Genomic DNA, 13,544 nt, shown 5'->3' with positions numbered 1-13,544 from the left:
TCTTTTAATTGTGTGCTTGGACTACTTACATTTAAATTAGTTATTGATGTGATACAGCTTATATTTGTCATTTTTTTGTGTTTTGTTGTTTCTTCTGTTTCTTGTTCCTCAATTTCTCTATTCTTACCTTCTTTTAGGTTAATAGAACCCTTTAGAATTCCATCTGATTTATTTATTGTGTTTTTTAGTATATCATTTTGCATATTTCTTAGTGGTTGCTGTATGTATTATAATACATATACAACTTGCCACAGTCTATTGGCATCAATATTTTACTACTTCAAGTGAAGTGTAGAAACCTTACTTTCATTTACATCCTTTTATCCACTCCACTTTTTATATATAATTGTCTAAGTATTCTCTCTACATTAAGCACCACATCAGATGGTATTATAGTTTGTACTTCAATCATAAAATATGATTTAAAACCTCGTGAGAAGAAGGATAGTCTATTATCTTTGCCCCTATTTTTACACATTCTAATTTGCTTTTTTCCCTTTCCTAACTTCCAAGCCTAGTGCTGTGTGTTGGCTATGAGGGCGACAGGAGAAATCCAAGAACACTGTGTGTTCTTGCTTGGTTCTAGAGGGATACTCTTCATCAGGATAAGGAAAGGAGAGAGAGGTTTAACACTGGGCTGGGCTTCAAGCAGTTTGTTCATTCATTCATTCACTGAAGCAACATTTAATATCTGCTACATGCCAATACTCTTTTGAAGTGCTAGGCCTATGAAATTGAGCAAGAAAGCCATGATTCTTCCCTGCATGAAGTTTATAGCCTGATGCAGCATGCCCTTTTGAGCAGACACAACTGCCCCGTGTGAAATAACAAAACAAGATGGAATAAAGTCTACTGTTATTGCTGTAGCTGAAACTGATGGTTTCAAGATTAGAAAAGGAGAGGTGGTTTTATTTTTTATGTATTTATTTTTTTAATGAGAGTAGGGTGGTAAGAAAATGATAGCTTTGGTTTCAGAAATGAAGATGTCTTTTTGCAGGTGGAAATATCACACTTCAAAGTGGAGGGAGTCAAGACTGGATATGTGTGTGAAAAATTTATGGGCAGAGAGATGCCAAGTCATGACAGCGAAAGGACAATCATTTTTTAAAATTAGTGTGAACTTTTCCAGCCTGCTTTGTATTATGTTCCAATTACATTTTTAGTCTTTTCTTTAGTCTTTTTCTTTTAGTCTTTTCTTTTCTAAAAAACAATTACTGTCATGTATAAAGAAATCCATTTAAGCACTAAAAATGTCAGTGAGAATCCTAAACTTCCGTATAGTTTTATAACACTTAGAAGATTTTGAATTGTTTCTTTTGATTAGTTTTCTCAATTTTTTTAAAAAATTTTTTTATTGTACTTTAGATGAAGGTTTACAGAATAGTTTCATTAAACAGTCAGTACACATACTGTTTTATGACATTGCACATATTGTTTTATGACATTGGTTAACAACCTCACGACATGTCAACACTCTCCCTTCTCGACCTTGAGGACCTTTTTTTTTTCTGGTGAAAATATACATAGCCAAAGTTACACCATTTTGAAAGTTTCTACATGTACAATTCAGTGACATCGGTTACATTCTTCCAGTTGTGCTGCTATTCTCACTATCCTTTTCCAAATTATTCCATCACCATTGTCTTCAACTCACTGCCTCCTAGGCTTCCCATCAAACCTTTTGAATTGCTGTTGTCAATTTGATCTCACATAGATAATTCTGTTTTTTTTTTTTTTTTACCTTAAATGAAGGTTTGCAGAACAAATAGTTTCTCATTAAACAGTTAGTACACATATTGCCCTATGACAATGGTTAACAACCCCATGACATGTCAACACTGTCCCTTCTCAACCTTGGGTTCCCTATCACCAGCTTTCCTGTCCCCTCCTGCCTTCTAGTCCTTGTCCCTGGACTGCTGTGCCTCATTAGTCCCATTTTGTTTTATGAGGCTGTCCAATCCTCAGCCGAACTAGTTTTCTCAATTTTTAAAACTTCCTTCTTTCACAAAGTTTTAATTACAATTAAGATTTAAGATCTGAACAAATTAATGGAAGAAAGAAAATGGAGATCTTAGCATTTGCTCATTACAACTGACCTTATGTACCTCACAGGGCTATGACCCACATCAACTGAGATGCATAGAGAGAACAAACACTTTGAGAGGTATTTAATGCTATACAAATGTAGACTGCTTTTCTCACAACTCTGTTATTTGCAAATAATAAACGTGCTTTGTGAACCCCGCCTCAGTTTTGACAAAACATCCAGATTTCTGGGTTCATGGAATTGGGGTGACCCACCCAGACCATCTGCCCTCAGGTGTCCTTTTGAACCTTGAAGGAACTGCTTCCCTGGAGTCACTTTCAGGTCAAATGGTAGCCTAGTAATCAGCTTAGTGGAGAGCTTTGGCCTTTAGCATTGGGCTCTTTTAGAGAATTATCTATGTGAGCCAGTTTCTAAGAGCAGGAACCCCCAGGTCTGACTGGAAAATGTATGGCACATCCTTAGTGACTCTCTTTCTCCAACAGCCTGGAACCCTGCACATATGTTAATTTCTCAGGAGACAACATCAAAATAACAGTGACTATATAACTCTATTTCACTTTGGAGTGCCTTCCTGATATGTTCAGGTGATGCTGCCAGTTTCTAATCATATCTACTCAACAATAAATATATTGTTACACTAATTTTTCTTGTTTCTCTAAACATGTAAGTTTTTGACAGTTTATTTAGAAGTAAAATCACAGAAAAAATGTCAAGGTATCTAACTTAGTTAAGGGTTTATGACTATTTAAGTATATGAACATACATTAAAATATCGACAGCTCACCTTGGGGCTTTACTAGATTTAGGGCATAGGGTAGGCATGTAGGGAGAAATGCAATGCTTTTCTGGGAGAGCCCAAATTTGTCCAGAGACATAACTACATAGCCTTTGTCATTGACCCGTCTGTCTACATCAGATGTCTCTTTTTTGGACTATCAAGTTGTAGCATTCAGGATGATTATTTTAACTCCATGTCCACATGAGACTCCTTATTTATTCACAATATACACCTTTCATGTTCTCAGGTTTCTGCACTTCTGATTTTGTCCAGTAAGGTAATTTTGAGTCTTAGCAACTCTATGCTTGACTTAGCAATCTTTTAATTTTCCTTGGAGGTTTTAAAGAGCAGAGTAGAAAATATTGTCCACACTTGATTTATTAAGTGTTGTTCTAGAAAATACTGGATGATTTTGTTTGGTATTTTTGCTTTGTATTTAGAGGGATATTTGTTCAAAATTGCTAAGCAAAATGCCTATTTTTATTGTCCACACCTTTTATCACTGTTCTATTAAGATGTTACGATTATCATGTAAATAGTATGTGCTGATGAACTGTTAATTCCTAAAACGTGGGAGAGTATTCACCCATCCCCTCCTCCCCCTTCAGCCCCAACCATCATAACAAATTATTTCCAGATTAGACCAATTTATCTAGGCCATATACCAAAAGGAATTTAGGGTATTAGAAGAAAAAGTATTTTCAGGTATGTCCTCTATTTTCACTTTAGTTTTCTTCAATTCCTATACAAATTATATGCTTTTCTCACAACTCTGTTATTTGCAAGTAATAAGTGTTCTTTGATAACCCTTCCTCTTAGTTTTGACAAAATCATTCTGATTCTCCTGTAATCCATATTTCTGGGTTCATGGAATTGGGGTGACCCACCTAGGCCATCTGCCCTTAGGTGTCCTTTTGAATCTTGAAGTTTGAAATGATTCGAAAACTACTTAGATATTCTGAAAGCATTGTTTGTTTACCCCTACTCTTCTCTAAAGAAATACTCTCTCTCTTTTTAATAAGAATTTTTGGAGTTTTAATTCTTAAAATAACTCCATAAGTAAGGGACTTGGAAAAATACATTTAATAAAGAACTACCCTATTGATCAAAACTGTATAAAACTGCATAGTGAAGTTTCATTTAATGGTGGGAATTGGTCTTTCTGTGCTGATACTATTATGTTAAAGAGTTAAGTGTGTCTGGAAGTGTTTTTTTTATGATAGAAAGGTATACTATATGCTATATACAAAATAAACATTTGACTGACGTTAGATACAAACTAACTTCAAACAAACTGATTTATGTACAAATTCAACTGACTTAGGAATGGAACTCGTTTGTAACCTGGGGGCTGCCTCTGTAGGATCATATCATCTGTGAATAGAGAAAAATTTACTTATTTATTTTCAATCTGGATATGTTTTATTTATTTTTCTTGTCTTATTGCTCTGGCTAGGACTTCCAATACAATATTTTATAGAAGTGGTGAGAGCAGACACACTTGTCTTGTTCCCGATTTCAAGGGGAAATCTCTCAGTCTTTCTCCATTAAGTATAATGCTGACTGTGGCTTTTCATATATGCTCTGAGTAATATTGAGGAATTTCCCTTCTACTCCAATTTTCTTTTAAGGTTTTCATCAAGAAAGGGTGTTGGATTTTATCAAATGCTTTTTTTGGTGATGCTAATGTGGTTGTTTTCCTTTGTTTTATTGGTGTGGCATATTACGTTGATAGATTTTCTAACGCTGAACAATCTCTGCGTTCCTGGAATAAATCCCACTTGGTCATAGTATATGACTCTTTTAAGATGCTGTTGGATTCTGTTTGCTAGTATTTTGTTGAGGATTTTTGCATATATACTCATAAGAGATATTGGCCTATAGTTGTTTTTTTTTTTTTTTTTCCTCTTGTACTGTTTTTGTCTGGTTTTGATATCAGGGTTATGTTTGCTTCATAGAATGAATTAAGGAGTATTCTTTCCTTTTCTGTCCTTTGGAAAAGTTTGTACAGTATTGGTGACAATTCTTCTCTAAAGTTTGGTAGAATTCCCCAGTGAAGCCCTATGGTCCAGGACTTTTTATTTGTTGAGAGATTTTTGATCACTGATTTTATCTCTTCACTGGTTATATGTCTGTTGAGATTTTCTATTTCCTCTTGAGTCAGTGTGGGTAGGTTGTGTGCTTCTAAGAATTTGTCCATTTCATCTAGGTAATCCAGTTTGTTGCTGGACAGTTGTTCGTAATATTCTGTCATAATTCTCTTTACTTCCATCAAGTCGGTTGTAATGTCCCCTCTTTCATTTTTTTATTTTGGTTATTTGCGTTTTTTCTCTTCTTGGTCAGTCTAGCTAAAGGATTGTCAATTTTATTGATCTTTTCAAAGAACCAATTTCTGTTTTTTGTTTTTTTTTTTAATTCTATTGTTTTTCTGTTCTCAATTTTTAAAATTTCTCCTCTGATCTTTGTTATTTCCTTTCTTCTGGTAGGTTTAGGCTTAGTTTTCTCTTCTGTCTCTAGTTCCTGGAGTTGTCAAGTAAGACTGTTGATTTGAAGTCTTTCTTCTTTTTTCATGTAGACATTTATTGCTATGAGTTTCCCTCTGTTTACTGCCTTTGCTGCATTCCATAAGGATTGTTATGTTATGCTTACATTTTCATTTGACCCTAGGAAATTTTTGATTTCTCTTTTGTTTTCTTCCTTGATCCATTTGTAGTTTATAGGATGTTGTTTAATTTCTACGTTTGTATATTTTCCAGTTTTTTTTCTGTTATTGATTTCTAGCTTCACTCCATGGTTGTCAGAGAAAATACTTTGTATTATTTCAATCTTTTAAAATTTATTAAGACTTGCTTTGCGACGTAACATGCGGTCTATCCTGGAAAATGATCTATGTGCACTCAAGTAGAATGTATATTGTGCTGTAAAAATTAGTTGGGTGCCGTGTTCTATATGTCTTTTATCTCTAGTTCGTTTATAATGTCATTCAGATCCTCTATTTCCTTGTTGTCTTTCTAGCTGTTCTGTCTAATATTGAAAGTAGTGTGTTGAAGTCTCCAACTTATATTGTAGTGCTATCTAATTCTCCCTTCAATTCTATCAGTGTTTGCTTTTTATATTTAGGTGCTTCAGTGTTGAGAGCATATATTTATGATTGTTAATATTCTTGATTAATTGATTCTTTTATTACTATATAATGTCCATTTTTATCTCTTCTGACAGATTTTGTCTTAAAGTCTACTTTGTCTGATATAAGATTTCCACCCAGCTCTCTTTTCGGTATTATTTGCAGACAATATTTTTTTCAATCCTTTCACTTTCAACCTATTTGTGTCCTTGGGTCTCAGGTGTGTCTCTTGTAAACAGCATTTAGTTGGATCATGTGTTTTTGGTTTGTTTGTTTTTAATCCATTCTGTCATTGTCTGCCTTTTGATTGGGGCATTTCTTCCATTTACATTCACTGTAAATACGGATAAGAAGTGACTTACTTCTGCCATTTTGGTATTTGTTTTTGAGTGTCTTAAGCCGCCTTTTTCTTTGTCCTTTACTACTGCTTGCTTTTGTGTTTTGTTGGTTTATTGTAGTGAGCCATTTTGGTTTTCTTCTACTTTCCTTTTTTGCATGTTTTTTAGATATTTTCTTGGTGGTTAACATAAATATTACATTAACAGGTTGTATTTATAACGTCCTATGGTAAGTTGGTACCAGCTTAACTTTAATAACATACAAGAAATTTTATACCTATACCATTCCTCCTGGCTCCCTCCCCCACGTTGTTGTTATTATCACTAACTACATCTTTTTATTTCATGTACCCTGTAACATAATTTTATCCCTGCTTTTTATACATTTGTCATTAAAAATTCTGAAGAACAAAACAATTAGAGTTATCAAGCATTAATACCTTATTGCTATCCGTTGCAATTGTCTATATAATTCCCTTTACTAGAGATCTTTCTTTTTATGTATTTCTTTTAGTTACTTTCTAATGTCTTTTCCATTCTAAATACAAAATTTCCATTAGTATTTTTTGTAGCACTAGTCTAACGGATATGAACTCTCAGGTTCTGTTTGTCTGGGAATGTTTTAATTTCACCCTCATTCTTGAAGGACAGTTTAGTTGCATATAGTATGCTTGGTTGACATTTTTTTCTTTCAGCACTTTAAATATTTCATTCCATTGCCTTCTGGCCTTCAATGTTTCTGAGGAGAAATTGGCACTTAATCTTATTGGGGATCCTTTGTATATGACTGTTTGCTTCTCTCTCGACGCTTTAAGGATTCTCTTTTTATCTTTACTTTTTGAGAGCCTAACTATAATATGTCTCGGTGTAGATCTCTTTGGGTTTATCCTTCTTTGGGTTCTTTATGATTCTTGGATTTGTTGACTCATGTCCTTCATTAGATTGTGGAAATTTCCTGTCATTATTTCTTCAAATATTCTTTCTGTCCCTTCTCTCATCTCCTTCTGAAATTCCCATGAAGCATATATTAGGTCTCTTGTTGTTTTCCCATAACCATTAAACCGTGATCAGCAGTCTTGAGCCCCCATTCTTGTTACTCTTCAGCCTCAGTAATTTTACGTATCTTATCTTCTAATTTGCTGATACTTTCTTCTGCCTGATTAAATCTGTTGGTAATTCCTTCTTTTGTGTTTCTCGTTTCATTTATTATCACTTTCAGTAGCAATATCTCTTTTTTTACATCCTCATTTTGTTCTTACATTGTTTTGCTTATGTCTTTGAAATCTTTGTCTATGTTTTCCCTTTAAGTCTTTAATTATGTTTAACAACATGGTTGCATTATATTCTTCTATTATTTGGTCTTCCCTCGATATGTTTTCACTCCCTTCATCATGTTCATTCGATGGGCCATAATTTCTCTGTTCTTTGTGTGTCTTGTCATTTTTTGTGGGGGTATTGGAATTTTTGAGGGTGTTAACTTTGTCCATCCTCCAGTATGTGGTGTTTTTGCCTGCATTACTTTCTACAAAAACTTCTAGTCAGACAGAGCCTTCAACCTTTGTTTACAATTTCCTCTCTCCCTCTGTGATAGCACCTTCTCCCTCCCTGGTTTAATTAGGATCTGAAAGTTCCAGATCTCATTTTTCAACTTTCAGTGTCTCTCAAACACAAGAGAGAACATGCTGTGGTCACTCCATCCACCAGCTGGCAGTGCCACTCAGGCCATATAATGTACAGTAATCAAATTATTCACGGGGGCACAGTGCTGTCTCTCTCTGGTTATTACTGCCTTCCCTTCTCTGTTTCTGCAAACATATTTTCAGTCAGAAAACCCACTGCCAGCAAGCCCTCTTCTAGGCTGGGTTCCCCTTCTGTTTTGCCTGAGACTTCCTTCCCTGCTCTGTCAGTCAGGGCTGTTTATATCTGAGCTGGCATTCAAGGCAAGCATAGGCAGACTTTCCTCCATTTCAGGGGAAGGAAGTGTTGGCACTCCCCCAAAAGACCTCTGAAAAATCTGTCGTATTGGTTTCAGAGTGCTAGTGGCTCTGTGATGGTGGGAGGAGCAGACTCCACTTAGGTGACCCTCCTCCTGGCTGTAGGGAACCTTCTGTAGGAGATTGTATCAGTCCAGCATCCAACAGTTACCAGGTGGGAGAACGGTTGTCACACTCCGAATGGGCCTCCAGGGAGGTCTGCCCTGTTGCTGTCAGAGCCCATTCTGTAGTATGTTGCCTGTGGGTGTAGCCTCCACTCAAAATGCCTGCTTCTTAGTACACAACAGCCTTAGTCAGCAGTCCTCAGCACTGATTGCAACGAGGAGCAGACAGACTAGAACTGACTCCCTGGGAGATCTGGTAGTTTCAGAGGCCTGAGCTATGGAGTGTACAGGGAGTCATGTAGAGTGCTGCCTATGGGAGCAGACTCTACTTCAGTGGCCTTCTGTAGCAGTTTGCAACAGTCTGGCATTGAACAGTTACCACGTGGGGAGGGGGTGTCACACTCCAGTCAGAGCCCCATGGAAGTCTGCTTTGTTGCTGTCAGAGCCCGCCTGGTACATTGTTGCCTGTGAGTTCAACCTCCACTCAAGACTCCTGCTTTCTAACACACAGTAGCCTTAGTTAGCAGTCCTCAGCACCAACTGGAAGTGGGGGCAGACTAACCCAAACTGACCCCCAGGGAGGTTTTTCCTGTTGGTTTCAGAGGCCTGAGCTATGGGGTGTGCAGGGAGGCATGTAGAATGCTGACTATGGGAGAATACTCCACTGCAGGATCCTAGTGTAGCAATTCACAGCTGCCTTGCATGTGTCTGAGTGGGGGAGGGCCTGTCATGCTCCAAACAGACCCCCAGGGAAGACTTCTGTGTTGCTATCAGAGCCCCCCTGGTAGATTTTTGGCTGTGGCTGTAGCCTTCCCTCAAGATGCCTGCTTCCTAGCTCACTGAAGCCTCAGTCAGCAGTGGGGGCAACTGGAAGTGGGGGCATGTCTGCCTTGTTGATTTTAGAGCAGAGGCTTGGGGTCCCATCTCTTGTCCAGGCAGAGGGTGTTATGGTTAGGGAAGCTGGCTGTTTTACTAGGTCCACTTCCCGCAGTTCACAGTGGCCGGCAGCCCAAGTGGCTGGGGTGTGAGGCAGAGACGGTGGGACAAGCCATTTTCCAACTTTATGTGTCTTGTTGATTTGTTGATTCTTGCCTGTCTGCAGCTCCCTGCTGCTTTCCTCTGCTTCTCAATTCACAGTCCCTCAAAACCAAGCACCATTTTCTTGTTGTATTTCTTGTTGTATTTGTGGGGAAGGGTTGGAATGATGGCTTGTTTATGCCACCATCTTCCCAGAATTCCCAGCAATTGATTTCTTGATGCAAAATATTTATTTCAATAAATAATATACAGGTGCCATATTATAGCTGCTAATGGACTAGTTAGACTGTCATTCAAGATGTATTCAACACTCTTGGGTGTGGAGTGAAGCCAGTCAAGGATGTTGGTTTTCTCACTATTCCTAAGGTGACAGAGTCTTGCTTGAACTACAGGAAAAGTGTTGAAAACCTTTAAAACTATGAAATATCACATGGCCAAAAATGTCTAGTACTTTGTAGCCTCTTTCAAAAATGGAATAGCCTAAAGGGATAACAAATGAAATCAAAGTTTTTCATATAGTCTATTTTTTCAAATACTAGTTTCTTCTCACATCACAATTTAATGAAAATGTTGACAGAAGGAATAGGAGATTTGATAGCTTTGTAAATTTCTTCTAGTTTTATTTAAGTTAAACTTTGTACAGTTTTTAGTATTGTTTAAAGTCCTAGGAGTGAGATAACATAAACTGTGAGTTAAAAACTGGCTCAGAGGCAACTTCCAGGCAACATGGCACTATAGTCAGAAGCACCACGCTGTCCTTCCACAGCAAAGATCAGAAAAACTAAGTCAAACAGAGTCACACATCAATCCTGAAACCCTAAGCATCAAATGAAGAGATAAAGAACTCAGCCAAGCACTGAATGGAATAAGAAACTGAGAACATAGATCAAGGAGCGATACATGCAGAGATACCCTATCAGCTACTGCAGCAAAGATCCAAGATCTTGGACTCCTATCAGAGATCAGCGAACAGGGGGTATGAGAAAGCAGCTTCACGGAGTTTCCAGCAGGAGACAGGACAACCGGTAACCAGCGATATAGGCTTTCCCACCCCCTACCCTTCTTCACCCCCACTTAGCCTCTTCTGCTTCCTGCAGCCACAGTTTCTTGGACAGGAACCACCCCGGTGTCACTTGTATTCCATCCACCCACAATGGCCGGCTCCCAGAGTGCCTTTTGTTGGCTGCTGGTGTTGCTTTTTTCTGCTTCTTTAGATTTCTTCCTTACTTCTCACGACCTTCTCCTTTCTCTCAAATACCTGGCTCCGTGCGCCATCTTTGCTTCTTCCTGAAAGGCTGTGAAACACCGATTGACTGTGAAACTTCTTCCTGGCCTGTGCCACCATGCTGGTAGGACCCCCGGAGCTTTTTTGTTTGTTTGCTCTGATTTGTTCTGTTTTGATTTGTTTGTTTGTTTTCTTTTTCTTTTCTTGGCTTGGGAGCCCCTTCTTGCTGGGCAGTACTGTGCGGCTTGGAAGGTACTACCTTACTCTGCGCAGATACACAGAGACATCCCCGAGGGCATTTCTTTTTTTTTGTTTGTTTCTTTGTTTTGTTTCTTTGTTTTGTTTCTTCTCTCATTTCCTTTTTGTCTTTGTTCATTTCCAGTTTCTCGATTTATTCATTTTTCTTTTACCTTTTTTTTATTTTTTGTTTTTCCTCATTTCTCAGTCTCTCAACTCTACACTCCAATAGTAAGCTCCCTTAGCACTCTTTTTTGTTTGTATATTCTTGGCTTCTGTTCCTCTCTCTTCTCTCTCCTTTTTCCCATACCCATCTTGGCTCTCCACATCACAGTATACCCCCTCCTTCCTGCCTACCTGCACTGTGTACTGAACATCACACTCCCAAGCAGCATAGGCATGGCCTACTGGAACCTGGCCTGCCCTGATTCCTGGTCTGCACTGTCAGCCCTGGTACGTGCCACAAAAAACCCATCCCAGCAACTCCCCTTCAGCTGGACCTGCCCTGCTGTACCATACCTGAGTAACTGACCCTGCCCATTAGAGGAGGTGAAAAGTATCGTGTCCACAGATGAGCAAACAACAAAGAACGCACAGCCCATCTACTGAGACATAACCAAATAAAACAAAAAAGCAGGTCAAAACAAATCTACAATCAGTAAACGAGGAAAATAACCACCGAATGCCCCGAAGACAGCAGACAATATCAAAACATTTACGATAACAGGACAGGCTGGTTCCAGTAGGCATCCAAAATAAAACACCACGTGACCTTCCAGTAGAAGAAAAGGCACTAGACCTAACTGATACGAATTCAAATCCCTAATATTCAGAATTATCCAAGAGTTGAAGCAAAAAGCAGACAAAAATGAGGAAAAAATAGACAAATTCATGGAAAAGGCAGACAAAGTCATGGAAAATACTGACAAAAAATGGAAAAATTCAAGAAGATAATACAGGAGCAAAATACTAAAATAAATTCACAACTAGAAACCATACAAAAACAACAATTAGAAATCCAAAGGATAAACCACAAGATTTCAGAAATGGATAGTGTCATAGAAGGATTGAGGAGCGGGTTTGAAATGATGGAAGATAGGATCAGCAAAATTGAAGACAAACATTTGGATACAACTCTGAGGAAAAATCAGAAAAAAGAACAAGGAAAAATGAAGAAACCCTGAGTATTATGTGGGATACAATCAAAAGCAAAAATCTGTGAGTGATCAGAGTTCCAGAATGGGGAGAAAACCAAAAACAGAGAGGATCATTGAAGAACTGCTGACAGAAAATTTCCCCAGTATCATGAAAGATGAAAAGCTGCCCATCCAAGAAGCTCAACGAACCCCACATAGGATAGACCCCGATAGAAAATCACCAAGGCATATCATAATCACACTCTCTAAAACCAAAGACAGAGAATCCTGAGAGCAGCTTGAGAAAAAAAAGTCACATACAGAGGAGAAACAATAAGAATAAGCTCGGATTATTTGGCAGAAACCATGCAGGCAAGAAGGCAATGGAATGACATATAAAACCTTGAATTAAAAAAATTACCAGCCAAGAATAATAGATCCTGCAAAACTCTCATTCAGTTATGATAGGGAAATTAGGTCATTTCTAGACAAACAGAAAGTAAGGGACTAAGTAAAAACCAAACCAAACTTACAAGACTTATTAAAGGGAGTCCTTCAATCTAAGAACAAACAACATCAGACCACAGGCTGAATCTAGGACACAGGATTGTACTAGCCAGATACCAACTGTCATGGTTTGAATTATGTCCTGCCGAAAATATGTGTATCAATTTGGCTGGGCTATGATTCCCAGAATTGTGTGGTTGGCCTCCATTTTTGTAAATTTATGTTAAAGAGGATTAGGGTGGGATTGTAACACCATCCTTACCCAGGTCACATCCCTGATCCAATGTAAAGAGAGTTTCCCTAGGGTGTGGCCTGCACCACCTTTTACCTTACAAGAGATGAAAGGGAAGCAAGCAGAGAATTGGGGACTTCACACTACCAAGAAAGCAGTGCCAGGAGCAGAGCGCATCCTTTGGACCTGGGGTCCCTGCGCAGAGAAGCTCCTAGTCTGGGGGAACATCGATGAGAAGGCCGACAGAGACAGAAACACTTTCCCTGGAGCTCACGCTCTGAATTTGGACTTTTAGCCTACTTTACTATAAGGAAATAAATCTCTCTTTGTTGAAGGCATCCACTCGTGGTATTTCTGTTAGAGCAGCACTAGATGACAAAAACACCAGCCTAGGAAATGAACTCTTAAGAGACTATGCAAAACCAAAAGAATCACAACAGGGAACCTGAGAGGTTAATGTGCAAATGACAACAGCATCAGAACAATAAAAGATGGAATAAACAGTGTAGGTATAGAACCTTCTAATGGAGAGGAAGGCACGGTGATACCAAGTAATAACAGACAGGTTCAAATCTAGGAAGATAAGGGTAAATTTCAAGATAACCACAAAGAAAGTTAACAAACCTACTCATCAAAATGAAGAAAAACAAAGTCTCAGTCAAAACAAAACATACAAAAAGAGATGAAAAAAAATCCACAAAACGAACTCAGCACAGGAGAGTAAGAGGAACAAAGAAAATGTCATCACTACAAAAAAAAGCACTATAAAATGCAATCCCACTCT

This window comes from Trichechus manatus, unplaced genomic scaffold (assembly GCF_000243295.1).
Source record: "Trichechus manatus latirostris isolate Lorelei unplaced genomic scaffold, TriManLat1.0 scaffold00169, whole genome shotgun sequence".
NCBI lineage: Eukaryota > Metazoa > Chordata > Mammalia > Sirenia > Trichechidae > Trichechus > Trichechus manatus.
This window is presented reverse-complemented; position numbering follows the sequence as displayed.